At 42.4% G+C, this 24,957-nt stretch overlaps 19 non-coding genes across 19 annotated transcripts; all 19 read right to left on the minus strand.

Moving 5' to 3' along the window:
* Window positions 1–13,008: 13,008 nt before the first annotated feature.
* TRNAD-GUC (transfer RNA aspartic acid (anticodon GUC)) lies at window positions 13,009–13,080 on the minus strand. The gene has a single exon. It is a non-coding gene; the product is annotated as a tRNA-Asp (tRNA).
* Window positions 13,081–13,626: 546 nt separating this feature from the next.
* Window positions 13,627–13,698, minus strand: TRNAD-GUC (transfer RNA aspartic acid (anticodon GUC)). Its single transcript has one exon. It is a non-coding gene; the product is annotated as a tRNA-Asp (tRNA).
* Window positions 13,699–14,248: 550 nt separating this feature from the next.
* On the minus strand, window positions 14,249–14,320 carry TRNAD-GUC (transfer RNA aspartic acid (anticodon GUC)). Its single transcript has one exon. It is a non-coding gene; the product is annotated as a tRNA-Asp (tRNA).
* A 550-nt stretch (window positions 14,321–14,870) lies between these two features.
* TRNAD-GUC (transfer RNA aspartic acid (anticodon GUC)) lies at window positions 14,871–14,942 on the minus strand. Its single transcript has one exon. It is a non-coding gene; the product is annotated as a tRNA-Asp (tRNA).
* Window positions 14,943–15,488: 546 nt separating this feature from the next.
* Window positions 15,489–15,560, minus strand: TRNAD-GUC (transfer RNA aspartic acid (anticodon GUC)). Its single transcript has one exon. It is a non-coding gene; the product is annotated as a tRNA-Asp (tRNA).
* Window positions 15,561–16,111: 551 nt separating this feature from the next.
* On the minus strand, window positions 16,112–16,183 carry TRNAD-GUC (transfer RNA aspartic acid (anticodon GUC)). Its single transcript has one exon. It is a non-coding gene; the product is annotated as a tRNA-Asp (tRNA).
* Window positions 16,184–16,730: 547 nt separating this feature from the next.
* TRNAD-GUC (transfer RNA aspartic acid (anticodon GUC)) lies at window positions 16,731–16,802 on the minus strand. The gene has a single exon. It is a non-coding gene; the product is annotated as a tRNA-Asp (tRNA).
* Window positions 16,803–17,349: 547 nt separating this feature from the next.
* Window positions 17,350–17,421, minus strand: TRNAD-GUC (transfer RNA aspartic acid (anticodon GUC)). The gene has a single exon. It is a non-coding gene; the product is annotated as a tRNA-Asp (tRNA).
* A 544-nt stretch (window positions 17,422–17,965) lies between these two features.
* On the minus strand, window positions 17,966–18,037 carry TRNAD-GUC (transfer RNA aspartic acid (anticodon GUC)). Its single transcript has one exon. It is a non-coding gene; the product is annotated as a tRNA-Asp (tRNA).
* Window positions 18,038–18,583: 546 nt separating this feature from the next.
* Window positions 18,584–18,655, minus strand: TRNAD-GUC (transfer RNA aspartic acid (anticodon GUC)). Its single transcript has one exon. It is a non-coding gene; the product is annotated as a tRNA-Asp (tRNA).
* A 549-nt stretch (window positions 18,656–19,204) lies between these two features.
* Window positions 19,205–19,276, minus strand: TRNAD-GUC (transfer RNA aspartic acid (anticodon GUC)). Its single transcript has one exon. It is a non-coding gene; the product is annotated as a tRNA-Asp (tRNA).
* A 550-nt stretch (window positions 19,277–19,826) lies between these two features.
* Window positions 19,827–19,898, minus strand: TRNAD-GUC (transfer RNA aspartic acid (anticodon GUC)). Its single transcript has one exon. It is a non-coding gene; the product is annotated as a tRNA-Asp (tRNA).
* A 547-nt stretch (window positions 19,899–20,445) lies between these two features.
* On the minus strand, window positions 20,446–20,517 carry TRNAD-GUC (transfer RNA aspartic acid (anticodon GUC)). Its single transcript has one exon. It is a non-coding gene; the product is annotated as a tRNA-Asp (tRNA).
* An 858-nt stretch (window positions 20,518–21,375) lies between these two features.
* On the minus strand, window positions 21,376–21,447 carry TRNAD-GUC (transfer RNA aspartic acid (anticodon GUC)). The gene has a single exon. It is a non-coding gene; the product is annotated as a tRNA-Asp (tRNA).
* Window positions 21,448–21,998: 551 nt separating this feature from the next.
* TRNAD-GUC (transfer RNA aspartic acid (anticodon GUC)) lies at window positions 21,999–22,070 on the minus strand. Its single transcript has one exon. It is a non-coding gene; the product is annotated as a tRNA-Asp (tRNA).
* A 550-nt stretch (window positions 22,071–22,620) lies between these two features.
* On the minus strand, window positions 22,621–22,692 carry TRNAD-GUC (transfer RNA aspartic acid (anticodon GUC)). The gene has a single exon. It is a non-coding gene; the product is annotated as a tRNA-Asp (tRNA).
* A 546-nt stretch (window positions 22,693–23,238) lies between these two features.
* TRNAD-GUC (transfer RNA aspartic acid (anticodon GUC)) lies at window positions 23,239–23,310 on the minus strand. The gene has a single exon. It is a non-coding gene; the product is annotated as a tRNA-Asp (tRNA).
* Window positions 23,311–23,860: 550 nt separating this feature from the next.
* On the minus strand, window positions 23,861–23,932 carry TRNAD-GUC (transfer RNA aspartic acid (anticodon GUC)). Its single transcript has one exon. It is a non-coding gene; the product is annotated as a tRNA-Asp (tRNA).
* A 547-nt stretch (window positions 23,933–24,479) lies between these two features.
* Window positions 24,480–24,551, minus strand: TRNAD-GUC (transfer RNA aspartic acid (anticodon GUC)). Its single transcript has one exon. It is a non-coding gene; the product is annotated as a tRNA-Asp (tRNA).
* Between the last annotated feature and the right edge of the window lie 406 nt (window positions 24,552–24,957).

Raw genomic sequence — 24,957 nt, forward strand, 5'->3', positions numbered from 1 at the left:
GCTATGGGGCCAACAATTGTTTTCTTATATTAAAATGTATTTTGTTGGTGTTTTTACGTTTACGTATTCCCATTGTGGGTGTTTTACGCATGCATCAGATTTTTGGGTTCCTCACATATGGTATCAGAGGTGTGGGTCACTCCATTTCTCAATCGAACAATAACGGAGATCGTTTCAGTTATGACAGCTTGCAGATAGAAACATTGCATGATCGTATACTAATAATGACAGAATTTGTACCCCAGTGGAGGGCATCCCCCACCCGGCGCTTCTTACCGGTACTGTGAGACTTAGAAATCCAGACCTCTCCTCCTCCTGAACCGTTCACAATACCCTGTGGTAGTACCATAATCATCTCAATAAAGCGATCACTTTCCAATGGCCATTTTGATCACGGGAGTTACCCGGGTGGTGTCACACTGTACTCATTGTTTTAGCATGTCGCAAATTCCGATATGGCTTGTGCAACGGCCAGAGAGTGACAGCGGCGGGGGCCGGGCTGCAACCTTTGTAGACCGTTTATTACATTTCAAAGTGCATGGGATTGTGACTCCAAAACATGATAAATGTACAGTAACGCCAACTGCATCCGTGCCAAACATGATACGCGGACACATGCTGCATATTATGCAACACATGCCCTTACCAGCAGCAGCATGCACAACATCTGAATTGCACAACCGAAGTAGACAGCAAGCCGTCCGTGGAGACGTGATCAACGTCAATACATAATAATGGTAATAAGCCGGATAAACCGAAAAGTACCCATTGTACCCATCAAACAGTCAGCTGGGTTGCCCCATGGGGGTATTGACCCATGGGCGAAACTGTAGGGGTGCGCTACGCAACTGGCCGTGGTCCTGGCAGGTGAAGCTGCCAGCTCAGTCCGCTAAGACTTACTGTATAGCGACCCCTGCCTACTCGTAAGGTAAAGTTGTTTGGGGACTCCACTAATCGCAGCACGCAGCACCCATTTTTTACATAAATAAACGTAATATTAGCGTAACTACCATTCGCACACTTGAATACACACCACACTCACACAGCGCAGGGTCTGCGCCCACAGTGCACTGCAGCACTGCGGCGCAGACCTTGCCAAACCTATGCTATCGCTCTCTTCCGGGCGTGTTAATTATTTATTTTTATCGAATCAAAGTGAGCTGAGGCTTTTTGCCGGCTGTTTTATTTTCATCGAATCAGAGCGAGCTGTTTGGGCGGGTCCGTAAATAAATTAACGTCCAGATACGCACGCAGACGACCAAACCAGCATAGTTGTTTAAGATAATCGTTTGAAATGAAGAAGGATTCATCTTTAAAAGTTCAGGCTGTTAAGTGCAGCAGGTGACTCAAGGTTTGGTCAAAATCGCGTGATAAAGTGAACAGCAAGTCATTTTAAATTGTAATAACAATGAGAGCCAGTGGCCATTTTCTTTTTTTAAAAAGTTGCTCTCCCCGACGGGGAATTGAACCCCGGTCTCCCGCGTAACAGGCGGAGATACTAACCACTATACTATCGAGGACTCGCTCAGAATGAGGCTGATTGTAGATTGACTGATATTATAACAAGTAGAAATGAACCCATATACTCGGCATATTACCGATTGAAATGAAGAGGGGGTTATCTTTAAAAGTTCAAGCTGGTTAGAGCAGCAGGTTACCTAACGATTAGGGAAAATCACGTGATTAAAGTAAAGAGCAAGTCCTTTTAAATTGTAATAACAATGAGAGCCAGTGGCCATTTTTTAAAAAAGAGTTGCTCTTCCCGACGGGGAATTGAACCCTGGTCTCCCGCGTTACATGTGGGGAACCTAACGACTTTACTATCGGGGACTCGGTCAGAGTGGGGCAGAATTGTGATTGACAGAAATTAGAACTAGAAATAAACTCTAATACTCATTAAATAATCGTTTGAAATGAAGAAGGATTCATCTTTAAAAGTTCAGGCTTTTAAGTGCAGCAGGTGACTCAAGGTTTGGTTAAAATCGCGTGATAAAGTGAACAGCAAGTCATTTTAAATTGTAATAACAATGAGAGCCAGTGACCATTTTCTTTTTTAAAAGAGTTGCTCTCCCCGACGGGAAATTGAACCCCGGTCTCCCGCGTGACAGGCAGGGATACTAACCACTATACTATCGAGGACTCGCTCAGAATGAGGCTGATTGTAGATTGACTGATATTATAACAAGTAGAAATGAACCCATATACTCGGCATATTACCGATTGAAATGAAGAGGGGTTTATCTTTAAAAGTTCAAGCTGGTTAGAGCAGCAGGTGACTCAACGTTTGGTGAAAATCATGTGATAAAAGTGAACAGCAAGTCATTTTAAATTGTAATAACAATGAGAGCCAGTGGCCATTTTTTAAAAAAGAGTTGCTCTTCCCGACGGGGAATTGAACCCTGGTCTCCCGCGTTACATGTGGGGAACCTAACGACTTTACTATCGGGGACTCGGTCAGAGTGGGGCAGATTTGTGATTGACAGAAATTATAACTAGAAATAAACTCTAATACTCAATAAATAATCGTTTGAAATGAAGAAGGATTCATATTTAAAAGTTCAGGCTTTTAAGTGCAGCAGGTGACTCAACGTTTGGTGAAAATCACGGGATAAAAGTGAACAGCAAGTCATTTTAAATTGTAATAACAATGAGAGCCAGTGGCCATTTTATTTTTTAAAAGTGTTGCTCTCCCCGACGGGGAATTGAACCCCGGTCTCCCCCGTGACAGGCGGGGATACTAACCACTATACTATCGAGGACTCGCTCTGAATGAGGCTGATTGTAGATTGACTGATATTATAACAAGTAGAAATCAACCCCGATACTCGGCATATTACCGATTGAAATGAAGAGGGGGTTATCTTTAAAAGTTCAAGCTGGTTAGAGCAGCAGGTTACCTAACGATTAGGGAAAATCACGTGATTAAAGAGCAATTCCTTTCAAATAGTAATAACAATAAGGAGAGCCAGAGGTCAAAACATTTTTAAAAGAGTAGTTCTCCCCGACGGGGATTTGAACCCTGGTCTCCCGCGTTCCATGTGGGGAAACTAACGACGTTCCTATCGAGGACTCGGTCAGAGTGAGGCTAATTCGTGATTGACAGCAATTATAACAAAAAAACTCATGTTCTCAGTAAATAATAGCTTGAAATGATGAAGGATTCATCTTTAAAAGTTAAGGCTTTTGAGTGAAGCAGGTGATTTGACGTTTGGTGAAATTAACGTTATAAAAGGGAACAGCAAGTGATTTTAAATTGTAATAACAATGAGAGCCAGTGGCCAAAACATTTTAAAAAGTGTAGCTCTCCCCGACGGGGAATTGAACCCCGGTCTGCCCGCGTGACAAAGTTCAAGCTGGTTAGAGCAGCAGGTAACCTAACGATTAGGGAAAATCACGTGATTAAAGTCAAGAGCAAGTCCTTTTAAATTGTAATAACAATGAGAGCCAGTGGCCATTTTTTAAAAAAGAGTTGCTCTTCCCGACGGGGAATTGAACCCTGGTCTCCCGCGTTACATGTGGGGAACCTAACGACTTTACTATCGGGGACTCGGTCAGAGTGGGGCAGATTTGTGATTGACAGCAATTATAACTAGAAATAAACTCTAATACTCAATAAACTAGCAGTCGCCGCCCGCTTCGCGGGCGGTGTGTATATGCTTGGTTGGTGGGGAGTTGAAAGTGGCTGGACACAATAGATATGTTTTGGTGATTGTTTTATGTTTATTTTTGTGAGGTTATATGTATTTTTATGAGATGCTCAATCGACAATATTAAAGAATGCAACTTATTCAAATATAGAATGCAACCTATTGAAATATATGGCGATACAGGATATTCTTCGTGTACACTCCGTCTTCCTCCTCGTCGTCAGGTCCCTCAATAAGCGCCTTGATGTTGGATCTTGCCGTGACTCGCGATAGTGCCACGTACAGTTGGCCGTGCGAGAAGCATGGCGTTGGTAGATATAATCCCAGGTTGTGAACAGTTTGCCCTTGCGCCTTGTTGATGGTCATCGCGAAGGCTGGGACAATGGGGAACTGTTTGCGCCGAAGTCGAAATGGGAAGTCCTTCGTGTCCAATTCGCGGCGGATATGGTTGTTCTCAAGCAGCGAGTCCAAGACCAAGTGTGGGTACTCGGAAAGCTGCGGGAGGTCGTCAAAGTCCGACAGAGCCATCCCACCTGCCGTGAGAAACTCGTGGAGGCTGTGAAGGGTCTTGAACTTTACCATTTGTTTTATTTTCTTTGATGCTGCTAATCCTGCATAATGCACGGGTATAAGTAGTACTAATCAAATACCTGCATTTCCCATATCCCCTCCCTTTGATGCTGCTAATCCTGCATAATGCACGGGCATAATTAGTACTAATCACAGACCTGCATTTCCCATATCCCCTGCCTTTGATGCTGCTAATCCTGCATAATGCACGGGCATAAGTAGTACTAATCACATACCTACATTTCCCATAAATATGCTAAATTCCTCTTGATATGCAAATTATTTTGTCAAGGCGCCCTTTTCCCCCCTTCCAACCCAGCTTATATATATGCTCCAAGAACGTGTGCTGTTTCATTCAGACGCTGTCGCCTCGACAGACCTGGTTTTCACCTGAGGACGGCTGCTTGCGTTGTGGCCAAAACGTCGTGAGAAATATTTTATTATGTTTTATTATTATTATTTTATTACTTCCCTTCTACGTGACTTTACCGAAAGAACCAAGAAGATTTACCATTTCTTCTTTGTTGGTCAGCTGGCGGTACTGGTACGCAGAATGGTAGCGAAGAGTTGACGAAGCTGGTACGGCATCTGAAAGAGCGAGCGTTTTTCCAGACACGCAATCCATTCGCGATCGCTCTCAAGGTAGCCTGCTCGCATGGCTGCTTCCAGCGGTTTGTTTTGTTTTATTTTATTCGTAACGCACCATCCATATGCGCTCCACCATCCACCATGCCTTGCATCGCAAAGACACATCTCCGGTGTGCGTCAGCGTGTGCGCCATCCACAGTGACATTGGTCAGCAATTGCACCGTTCCGATCGCACACAGGTTGGCCCCTGCATCCACCGTCTGTATGTACACACACAGACAGATGCGCTATGGGGCCAACAATTGTTTTCTTATATTAAAATGTATTTTGTTGGTGTTTTTACGTTTACGTATTCCCATTGTGGGTGTTTTACGCATGCATCAGATTTTTGGGTTCCTCACATATGGTATCAGAGGTGTGGGTCACTCCATTTCTCAATCGAACAATAACGGAGATCGTTTCAGTTATGACAGCTTGCAGATAGAAACATTGCATGATCGTATACTAATAATGACAGAATTTGTACCCCAGTGGAGGGCATCCCCCACCCGGCGCTTCTTACCGGTACTGTGAGACTTAGAAATCCAGACCTCTCCTCCTCCTGAACCGTTCACAATACCCTGTGGTAGTACCATAATCATCTCAATAAAGCGATCACTTTCCAATGGCCATTTTGATCCCGGGAGTTACCCGGGTGGTGTCACACTGTACTCATTGTTTTAGCATGTCGCAAATTCCGATATGGCTTGTGCAACGGCCAGAGAGTGACAGCGGCGGGGGCCGGGCTGCAACCTTTGTAGACCGTTTATTACATTTCAAAGTGCATGGGATTGTGACTCCAAAACATGATAAATGTACAGTAACGCCAACTGCATCCGTGCCAAACATGATACGCGGACACATGCTGCATATTATGCAACACATGCCCTTTCCAGCAGCAGCATGCACAACATCTGAATTGCACAACCGAAGTAGACAGCAAGCCGTCCATGGAGACGTGATCAACGTCAATACATAATAATGGTAATAAGCCGGATAAACCGAAAAGTACCCATTGTACCCATCAAACAGTCAGCTGGGTTGCCCCATGGGGGTATTGACCCATGGGCGAAACTGTAGGGGTGCGCTACGCAACTGGCCGTGGTCCTGGCAGGTGAAGCTGCCAGCTCAGTCCGCTAAGACTTACTGTATAGCGACCCCTGCCTACTCGTAAGGTAAAGTTGTTTGGGGACTCCACTAATCGCAGCACGCAGCACCCATTTTTTACATAAATAAACGTAATATTAGCGTAACTACCATTCGCACACTTGAATACACACCACACTCACACAGCGCAGGGTCTGCGCCCACAGTGCACTGCAGCACTGCGGCGCAGACCTTGCCAAACCTATGCTATCGCTCTCTTCCGGGCGTGTTAATTATTTATTTTTTATCGAATCAAAGTGAGCTGAGGCTTTTTGCCGGCTGTTTTATTTTCATCGAATCAGAGCGAGCTGTTTGGGCGGGTCCGTAAATAAATTAACGTCCAGATACGCACGCAGACGACCAAACCAGCATAGTTGTTTAAGATAATCGTTTGAAATGAAGAAGGATTCATCTTTAAAAGTTCAGGCTGTTAAGTGCAGCAGGTGACTCAAGGTTTGGTTAAAATCGCGTGATAAAGTGAACAGCAAGTCATTTTAAATTGTAATAACAATGAGAGCCAGTGGCTATTTTATTTTTTTAAAAAGTTGCTCTCCCCGACGGAGAATTGAACCCCGGTCTCCCGCGTAACAGGCGGAGATACTAACCACTATACTATCGAGGACTCGCTCAGAATGAGGCTGATTGTAGATTGACTGATATTATAACAAGTAGAAATGAACCCATATACTCGGCATATTACCAATTGAAATGAGGAGGGGTTTATCTTTAAAAGTTCAAGCTGGTTAGAATAGCAGGTTACCTAACGATTAGGGAAAATCACGTGATTAAAGAGCAAGTGCTTTCAAATAGTAATAACAATAAGGAGAGCCAGAGGTCAAAACATTTTTAAAAGAGTAGTTCTCCCCGATGGGGATTTGAACCCTGGTCTCCAGCGTTCCATGTGGGGAAACTAACGACGTTCCTATCGAGGACTCGGTCAGAGTGGGGCTAATTCGTGATTGACAGCAATTATAACAAAAAAAACTGATATTATCACTAAATAATAGCTTGAAATGATGAAGGATTCATCTTTAAAAGTTAAGGCTTTTGAGTGCAGCAGGTGATTTGACGTTTGGTGAAATTAACGTTATAAAAGGGAACAGAAAGTGATTTTAAATTGTAATAACAATGAGAGCCAGTGGCCAAAACATTTTAAAAAGTGTAGCTCTCCCCGACGGGGAATTGAACCCCGGTCTCCCGCGTGACAGGCGGGGATACTAACCACTATCCTATCGAGGACTCGCTCAGAATGAGGCTGATTGTAGATTGACTGATATTATAACAAGTAGAAATCAACCCCGATACTCGGCATATTACCGATTGAAATGAAGAGGGGGTTATCTTTAAAAGTTCAAGCTGGTTAGAGCAGCAGGTTACCTAACGATTAGGGAAAATCACGTGATTAAAGAGCAATTCCTTTCAAATAGTAATAACAATAAGGAGAGCCAGAGGTCAAAACATTTTTAAAAGAGTAGTTCTCCCCGACGGGGATTTGAACCCTGGTCTCCCGCGTTCCATGTGGGGAAACTAACGACGTTCCTATCGAGGACTCGGTCAGTGGGGCTAATTCGTGATTGACAGCAATTATAACAAAAAAACTCATGTTCTCAGTAAATAATAGCTTGAAATGATGAAGGATTCATCTTTAAAAGTTAAGGCTTTTGAGTGAAGCAGGTGATTTGACGTTTGGTGAAATTAACGTTATAAAAGGGAACAGCAAGTGATTTTAAATTGTAATAACAATGAGAGCCAGTGGCCAAAACATTTTAAAAAGTGTAGCTCTCCCCGACGGGGAATTGAACCCCGGTCTGCCCGCGTGACAGGCGAGGATACTACCCACTATACTATCGAGGACTCGCTCAGAATGCGACTGATTCTAGATTGACTGATATTATAACAAGTAGAAATGAACCCATATACTCGGCATATTACCAATTGAAATGAAGAGGGGTTTATCTTTAAAAGTTCAAGCTGGTTAGAGCAGCAGGTAACCTAACGATTAGGGAAAATCACGTGATTAAAGTCAAGAGCAAGTCTTTTTAAATTGTAATAACAATGAGAGCCAGTGGCCATTTTTTAAAAAAGAGTTGCTCTTCCCGACGGGGAATTGAACCCTGGTCTCCCGCGTTACATGTGGGGAACCTAACGACTTTACTATCGGGGACTCGGTCAGAGTGGGGCAGATTTGTGATTGACAGAAATTATAACTAGAAATAAACTCTAATACTCAATAAACTAGCAGTCGCCGCCCGCTTCGCGGGCGGTGTGTATATGCTTGGTTGGTGGGGAGTTGAAAGTGGCTGGACACAATAGATATGTTTTGGTGATTGTTTTATGTTTATTTTTGTGAGGTTATATGTATTTTTATGAGATGCTCAATCGACAATATTAAAGAATGCAACTTATTCAAATATAGAATGCAACCTATTGAAATATATGGCGATACAGGATATTCTTCGTGTACACTCCGTCTTCCTCCTCGTCGTCAGGTCCCTCAATAAGCGCCTTGATGTTGGATCTTGCCGTGACTCGCGATAGTGCCACGTACAGTTGGCCGTGCGAGAAGCATGGCGTTGGTAGATATAATCCCAGGTTGTGAACAGTTTGCCCTTGCGCCTTGTTGATGGTCATCGCGAAGGCTGGGACAATGGGGAACTGTTTGCGCCGAAGTCGAAATGGGAAGTCCTTCGTGTCCAATTCGCGGCGGATATGGTTGTTCTCAAGCAGCGAGTCCAAGACCAAGTGTGGGTACTCGGAAAGCTGCGGGAGGTCGTCAAAGTCCGACAGAGCCATCCCACCTGCCGTGAGAAACTCGTGGAGGCTGTGAAGGGTCTTGAACTTTACCATTTGTTTTATTTTCTTTGATGCTGCTAATCCTGCACTAATGCACGGGTATAAGTAGTACTAATCAAATACCTGCATTTCCCATATCCCCTCCCTTTGATGCTGCTAATCCTGCATAATGCACGGGCATAATTAGTACTAATCACAGACCTGCATTTCCCATATCCCCTGCCTTTGATGCTGCTAATCCTGCATAATGCACGGGCATAAGTAGTACTAATCACATACCTACATTTCCCATAAATATGCTAAATTCCTCTTGATATGCAAATTATTTTGTCAAGGCGCCCTTTTCCCCCCTTCCAACCCAGCTTATATATATGCTCCAAGAACGTGTGCTGTTTCATTCAGACGCTGTCGCCTCGACAGACCTGGTTTTCACCTGAGGACGGCTGCTTGCTTTGTGGCCAAAACGTCGTGAGAAATATTTTATTATGTTTTATTATTATTATTTTATTACTTCCCTTCTACGTGACTTTACCGAAAGAACCAAGAAGATTTACCATTTCTTCTTTGTTGGTCAGCTGGCGGTACTGGTACGCAGAATGGTAGCGAAGAGTTGACGAAGCTGGTACGGCATCTGAAAGAGCGAGTGTTTTTCCAGACACGCAATCCATTCGCGATCGCTCTCAAGGTAGCCTGCTCGCATGGCTGCTTCCAGCGGTTTGTTTTGTTTTATTTTATTCGTAACGCACCATCCATATGCGCTCCACCATCCACCATGCCTTGCATCGCAAAGACACATCTCCGGTGTGCGTCAGCGTGTGCGCCATCCACAGTGACATTGGTCAGCAATTGCACCGTTCCGATCGCACACAGGTTGGCCCCTGCATCCACCGTCTGTATGTACACACACAGACAGATGCGCTATGGGGCCAACAATTGTTTTCTTATATTAAAATGTATTTTGTTGGTGTTTTTACGTTTACGTATTCCCATTGTGGGTGTTTTACGCATGCATCAGATTTTGGGTTCCTCACATATGGTATCAGAGGTGTGGGTCACTCCATTTCTCAATCGAACAATAACGGAGATCGTTTCAGTTATGACAGCTTGCAGATAGAAACATTGCATGATCGTATACTAATAATGACAGAATTTGTACCCCAGTGGAGGGCATCCCCCACCCGGCGCTTCTTACCGGTACTGTGAGACTTAGAAATCCAGACCTCTCCTCCTCCTGAACCGTTCACAATACCCTGTGGTAGTACCATAATCATCTCAATAAAGCGATCACTTTCCAATGGCCATTTTGATCCCGGGAGTTACCCGGGTGGTGTCACACTGTACTCATTGTTTTAGCATGTCGCAAATTCCGATATGGCTTGTGCAACGGCCAGAGAGTGACAGCGGCGGGGGCCGGGCTGCAACCTTTGTAGACCGTTTATTACATTTCAAAGTGCATGGGATTGTGACTCCAAAACATGATAAATGTACAGTAACGCCAACTGCATCCGTGCCAAACATGATACGCGGACACATGCTGCATATTATGCAACACATGCCCTTACCAGCAGCAGCATGCACAACATCTGAATTGCACAACCGAAGTAGACAGCAAGCCGTCCATGGAGACGTGATCAACGTCAATACATAATAATGGTAATAAGCCGGATAAACCGAAAAGTACCCATTGTACCCATCAAACAGTCAGCTGGGTTGCCCCATGGGGGTATTGACCCATGGGCGAAACTGTAGGGGTGCGCTACGCAACTGGCCGTGGTCCTGGCAGGTGAAGCTGCCAGCTCAGTCCGCTAAGACTTACTGTATAGCGACCCCTGCCTACTCGTAAGGTAAAGTTGTTTGGGGACTCCACTAATCGCAGCACGCAGCACCCATTTTTTACATAAATAAACGTAATATTAGCGTAACTACCATTCGCACACTTGAATACACACCACACTCACACAGCGCAGGGTCTGCGCCCACAGTGCACTGCAGCACTGCGGCGCAGACCTTGCCAAACCTATGCTATCGCTCTCTTCCGGGCGTGTTAATTATTTATTTTTTATCGAATCAAAGTGAGCTGAGGCTTTTTGCCGGCTGTTTTATTTTCATCGAATCAGAGCGAGCTGTTTGGGCGGGTCCGTAAATAAATTAACGTCCAGATACGCACGCAGACGACCAAACCAGCATAGTTGATTAAGATAATCGTTTGAAATGAAGAAGGATTCATCTTTAAAAGTTCAGGCTGTTAAGTGCAGCAGGTGACTCAAGGTTTGGTTAAAATCGCGTGATAAAGTGAACAGCAAGTCATTTTAAATTGTAATAACAATGAGAGCCAGTGGCCATTTTCTTTTTTTAAAAAGTTGCTCTCCCCGACGGGGAATTGAACCCCGGTCTCCCGCGTAACAGGTGGAGATACTAACCACTATACTATCGAGGACTCGCTCAGAATGAGGCTGATTGTAGATTGACTGATATTATAACAAGTAGAAATGAACCCATATACTCGGCATATTACCAATTGAAATGAAGAGGGGTTTATCTTTAAAAGTTCAAGCTGGTTAGAATAGCAGGTTACCTAACGATTAGGGAAAATCACGTGATTAAAGAGCAAGTGCTTTCAAATAGTAATAACAATAAGGAGAGCCAGAGGTCAAAACATTTTTAAAAGAGTAGTTCTCCCCGATGGGGATTTGAACCCTGGTCTCCAGCGTTCCATGTGGGGAAACTAACGACGTTCCTATCGAGGACTCGGTCAGAGTGGGGCTAATTCGTGATTGACAGCAATTATAACAAAAAAAACTGATATTATCACTAAATAATAGCTTGAAATGATGAAGGATTCATCTTTAAAAGTTAAGGCTTTTGAGTGCAGCAGGTGATTTGACGTTTGGTGAAATTAACGTTATAAAAGGGAACAGAAAGTGATTTTAAATTGTAATAACAATGAGAGCCAGTGGCAAAAACATTTTAAAAAGTGTAGCTCTCCCCGACGGGGAATTGAACCCCGGTCTCCCGCGTGACAGGCGGGGATACTAACCACTATCCTATCGAGGACTCGCTCAGAATGAGGCTGATTGTAGATTGACTGATATTATAACAAGTAGAAATGAACCCATATACTCGGCATATTACCCATTGAAATGAAGAGGGGTTTATCTTTAAAAGTTCAAGCTGGTTAGAGCAGCAGGTTACCTAACGATTACGGAAAATCACGTGATTAAAGTCAAGAGCAAGTCCTTTCAAATAGTAATAACAATAAGGAGAGCCAGAGGACAAAACATTTTTAAAAGAGTAGTTCTCCCCGACGGGGAATTGAACCCTGGTCTCCCGCGTTCCATGTGGGGAAACGAACGAAGTTACTATCGAGGACTCGGTCAGAGTGGGGCTATTTCGTGATTAACACCACTTATAATAAAAAAACTCATATTCTCAGTAAATAATAGCTTGAAATGATGAAGGATTCATCTTTAAAAGTTCAGGCTTTTGAGTGCAGCAGGTGAGTCAACGTTTGGTGAAATTAACGTGATAAAAGGGAACAGCAAGTAATTTTAAATTGTAATAACAATGAGAGCCAGTGGCCATTTTCTTTTTTAAAAGAGTTGCTCTCCCCGACGGGGAATTGAACCCGGTCTCCCGCGTGACAGGCGGGGATACTAACCACTATACTATCGAGGACTCGCTCAGAATGAGGCTGATTGTAGATTGGCTGAATTTATAAGAAGTAGAAATGAACCCATATACTCGGCATATTACCGATTGAAATGAAGAGGGGTTTAGCTTTAAAAGTTCAAGCTGGTTAGAGCAGCAGGTTACCTAACGATTAGGGAAAATCACGTGATTAAAGTCAAGAGCAAGTCCTTTCAAATAGTAATAACAATAAGGAGAGCCAGAGGCCAAAACATTTTTAAAAGAGTTGTTCTCCCCGACGGGGAATTGAACCCTGGTCTTCCGCGTTCCATGTGGGGAAACTCACGACGTTACTTTCGAGGACTCGGTCAGAGTGGGGCTAATTCGTGATTGACAGCAATTATAACAAAAAAAACTCATATTCTCAGTAAATAATAGCTTGAAATGAAGAAGGATTCCTCTTTAAAAGTTAAGGCTTTTGAGTGCAGCTGGTGATTTGACGTTTGGTGAAATTAACGTTATAAAAGGCAATAGCAAGTGATTTTAAATTGTAATAACAATGAAAGCCAGTGGCCAAAACATTTTAAAAAGTGTAGCTCTCCCCGACGGGGAATTGAACCCCGGTCTCCCGCGTGACAGGCGGGTATACTAACCACTATACTATCGAGGACTCGCTCAGAATGCAACTGATTCTAGATTGACTGATATTATAACAAGTAGATATGAACCCATATACTCGGCATATTACCGATTGAAATGAAGAGGGGTTTATCTTTAAAAGTTCAAGCCGGTTAGAGCAGCAGGTAACCTAACGATTAGGGAAAATCACGTGATTAAAGTCAAGAGCAAGTCCTTTTAAATTGTAATAACAATGAGAGCCAGTGGCCATTTTTTAAAAAGAGTTGCTCTTCCCGACGGGGAATTGAACCCTGGTCTCCCGCGTTACATGTGGGGAACCTAACGACTTTACTATCGGGGACTCGGTCAGAGTGGGGCAGATTTGTGATTGACAGAAATTATAACTAGAAATAAACTCTAATACTCATTAAATAATCGTTTGAAATGAAGAAGGATTCATCTTTAAAAGTTCAGGCTTTTAAGTGCAGCAGGTGACTCAAGGTTTGGTTAAAATCGCGTGATAAAGTGAACAGCAAGTCATTTTAAATTGTAATAACAATGAGAGCCAGTGGCCATTTTCTTTTTTAAAAGAGTTGCTCTCCCCGACGGGGAATTGAACCCCGGTCTCCCGCGTGACAGGCGGGGATACTAACCACTATACTATCGAGGACTCGCTCAGAATGAGGCTGATTGTAGATTGACTGATATTATAACAAGTAGAAATGAACCCATATACTCGGCATATTACCGATTGAAATGAAGAGGGGTTTATCTTTAAAAGTTCAAGCTGGTTAGAGCAGCAGGTTACCTAACGATTAGGGAAAATCACGTGATTAAAGTCAAGAGCAAGTCCTTTCAAATAGTAATAACAATAAGGAGAGCCAGAGGCCAAAACATTCTTAAAAGAGTAGTTCTCCCCGACGGGGAATTGAACCCTGGTCTCCCGCGTTCCATGTGGGGAAACGAACGACGTTACTATCGAGGACTCGGTCAGAGTGGGGCTATTTCGTGATTAACAGCACTTATAATAAAAAAACTCATATTCTCAGTAAATAATAGCTTGAAATGAAGAAGGATTCATCTTTAAAAGTTCAGGCTTTTGAGTGCAGCAGGTGAGTCAACGTTCGGTGAAATTAACGTGATAAAAGGGAACAGCAAGTAATTTTAAATTGTAATAACAATGAGAGCCAGTGGCCATTTTCTTTTTTAAAAGAGTTGCTCTCCCCGACGGGGAATTGAACCCCGGTCTCCCGCGTGACAGGCGGGGATACTAACCACTATACTATCGAGGACTCGCTCAGAATGAGGCTGATTGTAGATTGACTGATATTATAACAAGTAGAAATGAACCCATATACTCGGCATATTACCGATTGAAATGAAGAGGGGTTTATCTTTAAAAGTTCAAGCTGGTTAGAGCAGCAGGTTACCTAACGATTAGGGAAAATCACGTGATTAAAGTCAAGAGCAAGTCCTTTCAAATAGTAATAACAATAAGGAGAGCCAGAGGCCAAAACATTCTTAAAAGAGTAGTTCTCCCCGACGGGGAATTGAACCCTGGTCTCCCGCGTTCCATGTGGGGAAACGAACGACGTTACTATCGAGGACTCGGTCAGAGTGGGGCTATTTCGTGATTAACAGCACTTATAATAAAAAAACTCATATTCTCAGTAAATAATAGCTTGAAATGAAGAAGGATTCATCTTTAAAAGTTCAGGCTTTTGAGTGCAGCAGGTGAGTCAACGTTCGGTGAAATTAACGTGATAAAAGGGAACAGCAAGTAATTTTAAATTGTAATAACAATGAGAGCCAGTGGCCATTTTCTTTTTTAAAAGAGTTGCTCTCCCCGACGGGGAATTGAACCCCGGTCTCCCGCGTGACAGGCGGGGATACTAACCACTATACTATCGAGGACTCGCTCAGAATGAGGCTGATTGTAGATTGGCTGAACTTATAAGAAGTAGAAATGAACCCATATACTCGGCATATTACCGATTGAAATGAAGAGGGGTTTATCTTTAAAAGTTCAAGCTGGTTAGAGCAGCAGGTTACCTAACGATTAGGGAAAATCACGTGATTAAAGTAAAGAGCAAGTCCTTTTAAATTGTAATAACAATGAGAGCCAGTGGCCATTTTTTAAAAAGAGTTGCTCTTCCCGACGGGGAATTGAACCCTGGTCTCCCGCGTTACATGTGGGGAACCTAACGACTTTACTATCGGGGACTCGGTCAGAGTGGGGCAGATTTGTGATTGACAGAAATTATAACTAGAAATAAACTCTAATACTCATTAAATAATCGTTTGAAATGAAGAAGGATTCATCTTTAAAAGTTCAGGCTTTTAAGTGCAGCAGGTGACTCAAGGTTTGGTTAAAATCGCGTGATAAAGTGAACAGCAAGTCATTTTAAATTGTAATAACAATGAGAGCCAGTGGCCATTTTCTTTTTTAAAAGAGTTGCTCTCCCCGACGGGGAATTGAACCCCGGTCTCCCGCGTGACAGGCGGGGATACTAACCACTATACTATCGAGGACTCGCTCAGAATGAGGCTGATTGTAGATTGACTGATATTATAACAAGTAGAAATGAACCCATATACTCGGCATATTACCGATTGAAATGAAGAGGGGTTTATCTTTAAAAGTTCAAGCTGGTTAGAGCAGCAGGTTACCTAACGATTAGGGAAAATCACGTGATTAAAGTCAAGAGCAAGTCCTTTCAAATAGTAATAACAATAAGGAGAGCCAGAGGCCAAAACATTCTTAAAAGAGTAGTTCTCCCCGACGGGGAATTGAACCCTGGTCTCCCGCGTTCCATGTGGGGAAACGAACGACGTTACTATCGAGGACTCGGTCAGAGTGGGGCTATTTCGTGATTAACAGCACTTATAATAAAAAAAACTCATATTCTCAGTAAATAATAGCTTGAAATGAAGAAGGATTCATCTTTAAAAGTTCAGGCTTTTGAGTGCAGCAGGTGAGTCAACGTTTGGTGAAATTAACGTGATAAAAGGGAACAGCAAGTAATTTTAAATTGTAATAACAATGAGAGCCAGTGGCCATTTTCTTTTTTAAAAGAGTTGCTCTCCCCGACGGGGAATTGAACCCCGGTCTCCCGCGTGACAGGCGGGGATACTAACCACTATACTATCGAGGACTCGCTCAGAATGAGGCTGATTGTAGATTGGCTGAACTTATAAGAAGTAGAAATGAACCCATATACTCGGCATATTACCGATTGAAATGAAGAGGGGTTTATCTTTAAAAGTTCAAGCTGGTTAGAGCAGCAGGTTACCTAACGATTAGGGAAAATCACGTGATTAAAGTAAAGAGCAAGTCCTTTTAAATTGTAATAACAATGAGAGCCAGTGGCCATTTTTTAAAAAAGAGTTGCTCTTCCCGACGGGGAATTGAACCCTGGTCTCCCGCGTTACATGTGGGGAACCTAACGACTTTACTATCGGGGACTCGGTCAGAGTGGGGCAGATTTGTGATTGACAGAAATTATAACTAGAAATAAACTCTAATACTCATTAAATAATCGTTTGAAATGAAGAAGGATTCATCTTTAAAAGTTCAGGCTTTTAAGTGCAGCAGGTGACTCAAGGTTTGGTTAAAATCGCGTGATAAAGTGAACAGCAAGTCATTTTAAATTGTAATAACAATGAGAGCCAGTGGCCATTTTCTTTTTTAAAAGAGTTGCTCTCCCCGACGGGGAATTGAACCCCGGTCTCCCGCGTGACAGGCGGGGATACTAACCACTATACTATCGAGGACTCGCTCAGAATGAGGCTGATTGTAGATTGACTGATATTATAACAAGTAGAAATGAACCCATATACTCGGCATATTACCGATTGAAATGAAGAGGGGTTTATCTTTAAAAGTTCAAGCTGGTTAGAGCAGCAGGTTACCTAACGATTAGGGAAAATCACGTGATTAAAGTAAAGAGCAAGTCCTTTTAAATTGTAATAACAATGAGAGCCAGTGGCCATTTTTTAAAAAAGAGTTGCTCTTCCCGACGGGGAATTGAACCCTGGTCTCCCGCGTTACATGTGGGGAACCTAACGACTTTACTATCGGGGACTCGGTCAGAGTGGGGCAGATTTGTGATTGACAGAAATTATAACTAGAAATAAACTCTAATACTCATTAAATAATCGTTTGAAATGAAGAAGGATTCATCTTTAAAAGTTCAGGCTTTTAAGTGCAGCAGGTGACTCAAGGTTTGGTTAAAATCGCGTGATAAAGTGAACAGCAAGTCATTTTAAATTGTAATAACAATGAGAGCCAGTGGCCATTTTCTTTTTTAAAAGAGTTGCTCTCCCCGACGGGGAATTGAACCCCGGTCTCCCGCGTGACAGGCGGGGATACTAACCACTATACTATCGAGGACTCGCTCAGAATGAGGCTGATTGTAGATTGGCTGAACTTATAAGAAGTAGAAATGAACCCATATACTCGGCATATTACCGATTGAAATGAAGAGGGGTTTATCTTTAAAAGTTCAAGCTGGTTAGAGCAGCAGGTTACCTAACGATTAGGGAAAATCACGTGATTAAAGTAAAGAGCAAGTCCTTTTAAATTGTAATAACAATGAGAGCCAGTGGCCATTTTTAAAAAGAGTTGCTCTTCCCGACGGGGAATTGAACCCTGGTCTCCCGCGTTACATGTGGGGAACCTAACGACTTTACTATCGGGGACTCGGTCAGAGTGGGGCAGATTTGTGATTGACAGAAATTATAACTAGAAATAAACTCTAATACTCATTAAATAATCGTTTGAAATGAAGAAGGATTCATCTTTAAAAGTTCAGGCTTTTAAGTGCAGCAGGTGACTCAAGGTTTGGTTAAATCGCGTGATAAAGTGAACAGCAAGTCATTTTAAATTGTAATAACAATGAGAGCCAGTGGCCATTTTCTTTTTTAAAAGAGTTGCTCTCCCCGACGGGGAATTGAACCCCGGTCTCCCGCGTGACAGGCGGGGATACTAACCACTATACTATCGAGGACTCGCTCAGAATGAGGCTGATTGTAGATTGACTGATATTATAACAAGTAGAAATGAACCCATATACTCGGCATATTACCGATTTAAATGAAGAGGGGTTTATCTTTAAAAGTTCAAGCTGGTTAGAGCAGCAGGTTACCTAACGATTAGGGAAAATCACGTGATTAAAGAGCAAGTCCTTTCAAATAGTAATAACAATAAGGAGAGCCAGAGGCCAAACATTTCTTAAAAGAGTAGTTCTCCCCGACGGGGAATTGAACCCTGGTCTCCCGCGTTCCATGTGGGGAAACTAACGACGCTCCTATCGAGGACTCGGTCAGAGTGGGGCTATTTCGTGATTGACAGCAATTATAACTAAAAAAACTCATATTCTCAGTAAATAATAGCTTTGAAATGAAGAAGGATTCATCTTTAAAAGTTCAGGCTTTTAAGTGCAGCAGGTGACTCAAGGTTTGGTTAAATTAGCGTGATAAAGTGAACAGCAAGTCATTTTAAATTGTAATAACAATGAGAGCCAGTGGCCATTTTCTTTTTTAAAAGAGTTGCTCTCCCCGACGGGGAATTGAACCCCGGTCTCCCGCGTGACAGGCGGGGATACTAACCACTATACTATCGAGGACTCGCTCAGAATGAGGCTGATTGTAGATTGACTGATACTTATAAGAAGTAGAAATGAACCCATATACTCGGCATATTACCGATTGAAATGAAGAGGGGTTTATCTTTAAAAGTTCAAGCTGGTTAGAGCAGCAGGTTACCTAACGATTAGGGAAAATCACGTGATTAAAGTCAAGAGCAAGTCCTTTTAAATTGTAATAACAATAGAGAGCCAGTAGGCCATTTTTTAAAAAGAGTAGTCTCTCCCGACGGGGAATTGAACCCTGGTCTCCCGCGTTACATGTGGGGAACCTAACGACTTTACTATCGGGGACTCGGTCAGAGTGGGGCAGATTTGTGATTGACAGAAATTATAACTAGAAATAAACTCTAATACTCATTAAATAATCGTTTGAAATGAAGAAGGATTCATCTTTAAAAGTTCAGGCTTTTAAGTGCAGCAGGTGACTCAAGGTTTGGTTAAAATCGCGTGATAAAGTGAACAGCAAGTCATTTTAAATTGTAATAACAATGAGAGCCAGTGGCCATTTTCTTTTTTAAAAGAGTTGCTCTCCCCGACGGGGAATTGAACCCCGGTCTCCCGCGTGACAGGCGGGGATACTAACCACTATACTATCGAGGACTCGCTCAGAATGAGGCTGATTGTAGATTGACTGATATTATAACAAGTAGAAATGAACCCATATACTCGGCATATTACCGATTGAAATGAAGAGGGGTTTATCTTTAAAAGTTCAAGCTGGTTAGAGCAGCAGGTTACCTAACGATTAGGGAAAATCACGTGATTAAAGTCAAGAGCAAGTCCTTTCAAATAGTAATAACAATAAGGAGAGCCAGAGGCCAAAACATTCTTAAAAGAGTAGTTCTCCCCGACGGGGAATTGAACCCTGGTCTCCCGCGTTCCATGTGGGGAAACGAACGACGTTACTATCGAGGACTCGGTCAGAGTGGGGCTATTTCGTGATTAACAGCACTTATAATAAAAAAACTCATATTCTCAGTAAATAATAGCTTGAAATGAAGAAGGATTCATCTTTAAAAGTTCAGGCTTTTGAGTGCAGCAGGTGAGTCAACGTTCGGTGAAATTAACGTGATAAAAGGGAACAGCAAGTAATTTTAAATTGTAATAACAATGAGAGCCAGTGGCCATTTTCTTTTTTAAAAGAGTTGCTCTCCCCGACGGGGAATTGAACCCCGGTCTCCCGCGTGACAGGCGGGGATACTAACCACTATACTATCGAGGACTCGCTCAGAATGAGGCTGATTGTAGATTGGCTGAACTTATAAGAAGTAGAAATGAACCCATATACTCGGCATATTACCGATTGAAATGAAGAGGGGTTTATCTTTAAAAGTTCAAGCTGGTTAGAGCAGCAGGTTACCTAACGATTAGGGAAAATCACGTGATTAAAGTAAAGAGCAAGTCCTTTTAAATTGTAATAACAATGAGAGCCAGTGGCCATTTTTTAAAAAAGAGTTGCTCTTCCCGACGGGGAATTGAACCCTGGTCTCCCGCGTTACATGTGGGGAACCTAACGACTTTACTATCGGGGACTCGGTCAGAGTGGGGCAGATTTGTGATTGACAGAAATTATAACTAGAAATAAACTCTAATACTCATTAAATAATCGTTTGAAATGAAGAAGGATTCATCTTTAAAAGTTCAGGCTTTTAAGTGCAGCAGGTGACTCAAGGTTTGGTTAAAATCGCGTGATAAAGTGAACAGCAAGTCATTTTAAATTGTAATAACAATGAGAGCCAGTGGCCATTTTCTTTTTTAAAAGAGTTGCTCTCCCCGACGGGGAATTGAACCCCGGTCTCCCGCGTGACAGGCGGGGATACTAACCACTATACTATCGAGGACTCGCTCAGAATGAGGCTGATTGTAGATTGACTGATATTATAACAAGTAGAAATGAACCCATATACTCGGCATATTACCGATTGAAATGAAGAGGGGTTTATCTTTAAAAGTTCAAGCTGGTTAGAGCAGCAGGTTACCTAACGATTAGGGAAAATCACGTGATTAAAGTAAAGAGCAAGTCCTTTTAAATTGTAATAACAATGAGAGCCAGTGGCCATTTTCTTTTTTAAAAGAGTTGCTCTCCCCGACGGGGAATTGAACCGCGGTCTCCCGCGTGACAGGCGGGGATACTAACCACTATACTATCGAGGACTCGCTCAGAATGAGGCTGATTGTGGATTGACTGATATTATAACAAGTAAAAATGAACCCATATACTCGGCATATTACCGATTGAAATGAAGAGGGGTTTATCTTTATAAGTTCAAGCTGGTTAGAGCAGCAGGTTACCTAACGATTAGGGAAAATCACGTGATTAAAGTCAAGAGCAAGTCCTTTCAAATAGTAATAACAATAGAGAGCCAGTGGCCATTTTTTAAAAAAGAGTTGCTCTTCCCGACGGGGAATTGAACCCTGGTCTCCCGCGTTCCATGTGGGGAAACGAACGACGTTACTATCGAGGACTCGGTCAGAGTGGGGCTATTTCGTGATTAACAGCACTTATAATAAAAAAACTCATATTCTCAGTAAATAATAGCTTGAAATGAAGAAGGATTCATCTTTAAAAGTTCAGGCTTTTGAGTGCAGCAGGTGACTCAACGTTTGGTGAAATTCACGTGATAAAGTGAACAGCAAGTCATTTTAAATTGTAATAACAATGAGAGCCAGTGGCCATTTTCTTTTTTAAAAGAGTTGCTCTCCCCGACGGGGAATTGAACCCCGGTCTCCCGCGTGACAGGCGGGGATACTAACCACTATACTATCGAGGACTCGCTCCGAATGAGGCTGATTGTAGATTGACTGATATTATAACAAGTAGAAATGAACCCATATACTCGGCATATTACCGATTGAAATGAAGAGGGGTTTATCTTTAAAAGTTCAAGCTGGTTAGAGCAGCAGGTTACCTAACGATTAGGGAAAATCACGTGATTAAAGTCAAGAGCAAGTCCTTTTCAAATAGTAATAACAATAAGGAGAGCCAGAGGCCAAAACATTCTTAAAAGAGTAGTTCTCCCCGACGGGGAATTGAACCCTGGTCTCCCGCGTTCCATGTGGGGAAACGAACGACGTTACTATCGAGGACTCGGTCAGAGTGGGGCTATTTCGTGATTAACAGCACTTATAATAAAAAAACTCATATTCTCAGTAAATAATAGCTTGAAATGAAGAAGGATTCATCTTTAAAAGTTCAGGCTTTTAAGTGCAGCAGGTGACTCAACGTTTGGTGAAAATCACGGGATAAAAGTGAACAGCAAGTCATTTTAAATTGTAATAACACTGAGAGCCAGTGGCCATTTTCTTTTTTAAAAGAGTTGCTCTCCCCGACGGGGAATTGAACCCCGGTCTCCCGCGTGACAGGCGGGGATACTAACCACTATACTATCGAGGACTCGCTCAGAATGAGGCTGATTGTAGATTGACTGATATTATAACAAGTAGAAATGAACCCATATACTCGGCATATTACCGATTGAAATGAAGAGGGGTTTATCTTTAAAAGTTCAAGCTGGTTAGAGCAGCAGGTTACCTAACGATTAGGGAAAATCACGTGATTAAAGTCAAGAGCAAGTCCTTTCAAATAGTAATAACAATAAGGAGAGCCAGAGGCCAAAACATTCTTAAAAGAGTAGTTCTCCCCGACGGGGAATTGAACCCTGGTCTCCCGCGTTCCATGTGGGGAAACGAACGACGTTACTATCGAGGACTCGGTCAGAGTGGGGCTATTTCGTGATTAACAGCACTTATAATAAAAAAACTCATATTCTCAGTAAATAATAGCTTGAAATGAAGAAGGATTCATCTTTAAAAGTTCAGGCTTTTGAGTGCAGCAGGTGAGTCAACGTTTGGTGAAATTAACGTGATAAAAGGGAACAGCAAGTAATTTTAAATTGTAATAACAATGAGAGCCAGTGGCCATTTTCTTTTTTAAAAGAGTTGCTCTCCCCGACGGGGAATTGAACCCCGGTCTCCCGCGTGACAGGCGGGGATACTAACCACTATACTATCGAGGACTCGCTCAGAATGAGGCTGATTGTAGATTGGCTGAACTTATAAGAAGTAGAAATGAACCCATATACTCGGCATATTACCGATTGAAATGAAGAGGGGTTTATCTTTAAAAGTTCAAGCTGGTTAGAGCAGCAGGTTACCTAACGATTAGGGAAAATCACGTGATTAAAGTAAAGAGCAAGTCCTTTTAAATTGTAATAACAATGAGAGCCAGTGGCCATTTTTTAAAAAGAGTTGCTCTTCCCGACGGGGAATTGAACCCTGGTCTCCCGCGTTACATGTGGGGAACCTAACGACTTTACTATCGGGGACTCGGTCAGAGTGGGGCAGATTTGTGATTGACAGAAATTATAACTAGAAATAAACTCTAATACTCATTAAATAATCGTTTGAAATGAAGAAGGATTCATCTTTAAAAGTTCAGGCTTTTAAGTGCAGCAGGTGACTCAAGGTTTGGTTAAAATCGCGTGATAAAGTGAACAGCAAGTCATTTTAAATTGTAATAACAATGAGAGCCAGTGGCCATTTTCTTTTTTAAAAGAGTTGCTCTCCCCGACGGGGAATTGAACCCCGGTCTCCCGCGTGACAGGCGGGGATACTAACCACTATACTATCGAGGACTCGCTCAGAATGAGGCTGATTGTAGATTGACTGATATTATAACAAGTAGAAATGAACCCATATACTCGGCATATTACCGATTGAAATGAAGAGGGGTTTATCTTTAAAAGTTCAAGCTGGTTAGAGCAGCAGGTTACCTAACGATTAGGGAAAATCACGTGATTAAAGTCAAGAGCAAGTCCTTTCAAATAGTAATAACAATAAGGAGAGCCAGAGGCCAAAACATTCTTAAAAGAGTAGTTCTCCCCGACGGGGAATTGAACCCTGGTCTCCCGCGTTCCATGTGGGGAAACGAACGACGTTACTATCGAGGACTCGGTCAGAGTGGGGCTATTTCGTGATTAACAGCACTTATAATAAAAAAACTCATATTCTCAGTAAATAATAGCTTGAAATGAAGAAGGATTCATCTTTAAAAGTTCAGGCTTTTGAGTGCAGCAGGTGAGTCAACGTTTGGTGAAATTAACGTGATAAAAGGGAACAGCAAGTAATTTTAAATTGTAATAACAATGAGAGCCAGTGGCCATTTTCTTTTTTAAAAGAGTTGCTCTCCCCGACGGGGAATTGAACCCCGGTCTCCCGCGTGACAGGCGGGGATACTAACCACTATACTATCGAGGACTCGCTCAGAATGAGGCTGATTGTAGATTGGCTGAACTTATAAGAAGTAGAAATGAACCCATATACTCGGCATATTACCGATTGAAATGAAGAGGGGTTTATCTTTAAAAGTTCAAGCTGGTTAGAGCAGCAGGTTACCTAACGATTAGGGAAAATCACGTGATTAAAGTAAAGAGCAAGTCCTTTTAAATTGTAATAACAATGAGAGCCAGTGGCCATTTTTTAAAAAAGAGTTGCTCTTCCCGACGGGGAATTGAACCCTGGTCTCCCGCGTTACATGTGGGGAACCTAACGACTTTACTATCGGGGACTCGGTCAGAGTGGGGCAGATTTGTGATTGACAGAAATTATAACTAGAAATAAACTCTAATACTCATTAAATAATCGTTTGAAATGAAGAAGGATTCATCTTTAAAAGTTCAGGCTTTTAAGTGCAGCAGGTGACTCAAGGTTTGGTTAAAATCGCGTGATAAAGTGAACAGCAAGTCATTTTAAATTGTAATAACAATGAGAGCCAGTGGCCATTTTCTTTTTTAAAAGAGTTGCTCTCCCCGACGGGGAATTGAACCCCGGTCTCCCGCGTGACAGGCGGGGATACTAACCACTATACTATCGAGGACTCGCTCAGAATGAGGCTGATTGTAGATTGACTGATATTATAACAAGTAGAAATGAACCCATATACTCGGCATATTACCGATTGAAATGAAGAGGGGTTTATCTTTAAAAGTTCAAGCTGGTTAGAGCAGCAGGTTACCTAACGATTAGGGAAAATCACGTGATTAAAGTCAAGAGCAAGTCCTTTCAAATAGTAATAACAATAAGGAGAGCCAGAGGCCAAAACATTCTTAAAAGAGTAGTTCTCCCCGACGGGGAATTGAACCCTGGTCTCCCGCGTTCCATGTGGGGAAACGAACGACGTTACTATCGAGGACTCGGTCAGAGTGGGGCTATTTCGTGATTAACAGCACTTATAATAAAAAAACTCATATTCTCAGTAAATAATAGCTTGAAATGAAGAAGGA

This window comes from Lethenteron reissneri, chromosome 70 (genome assembly GCF_015708825.2).
Source record: "Lethenteron reissneri isolate LAM-NWPU_2019-01 chromosome 70, ASM1570882v1, whole genome shotgun sequence".
In the NCBI taxonomy this organism is placed as follows: Eukaryota; Metazoa; Chordata; class Hyperoartia; order Petromyzontiformes; family Petromyzontidae; genus Lethenteron; species Lethenteron reissneri.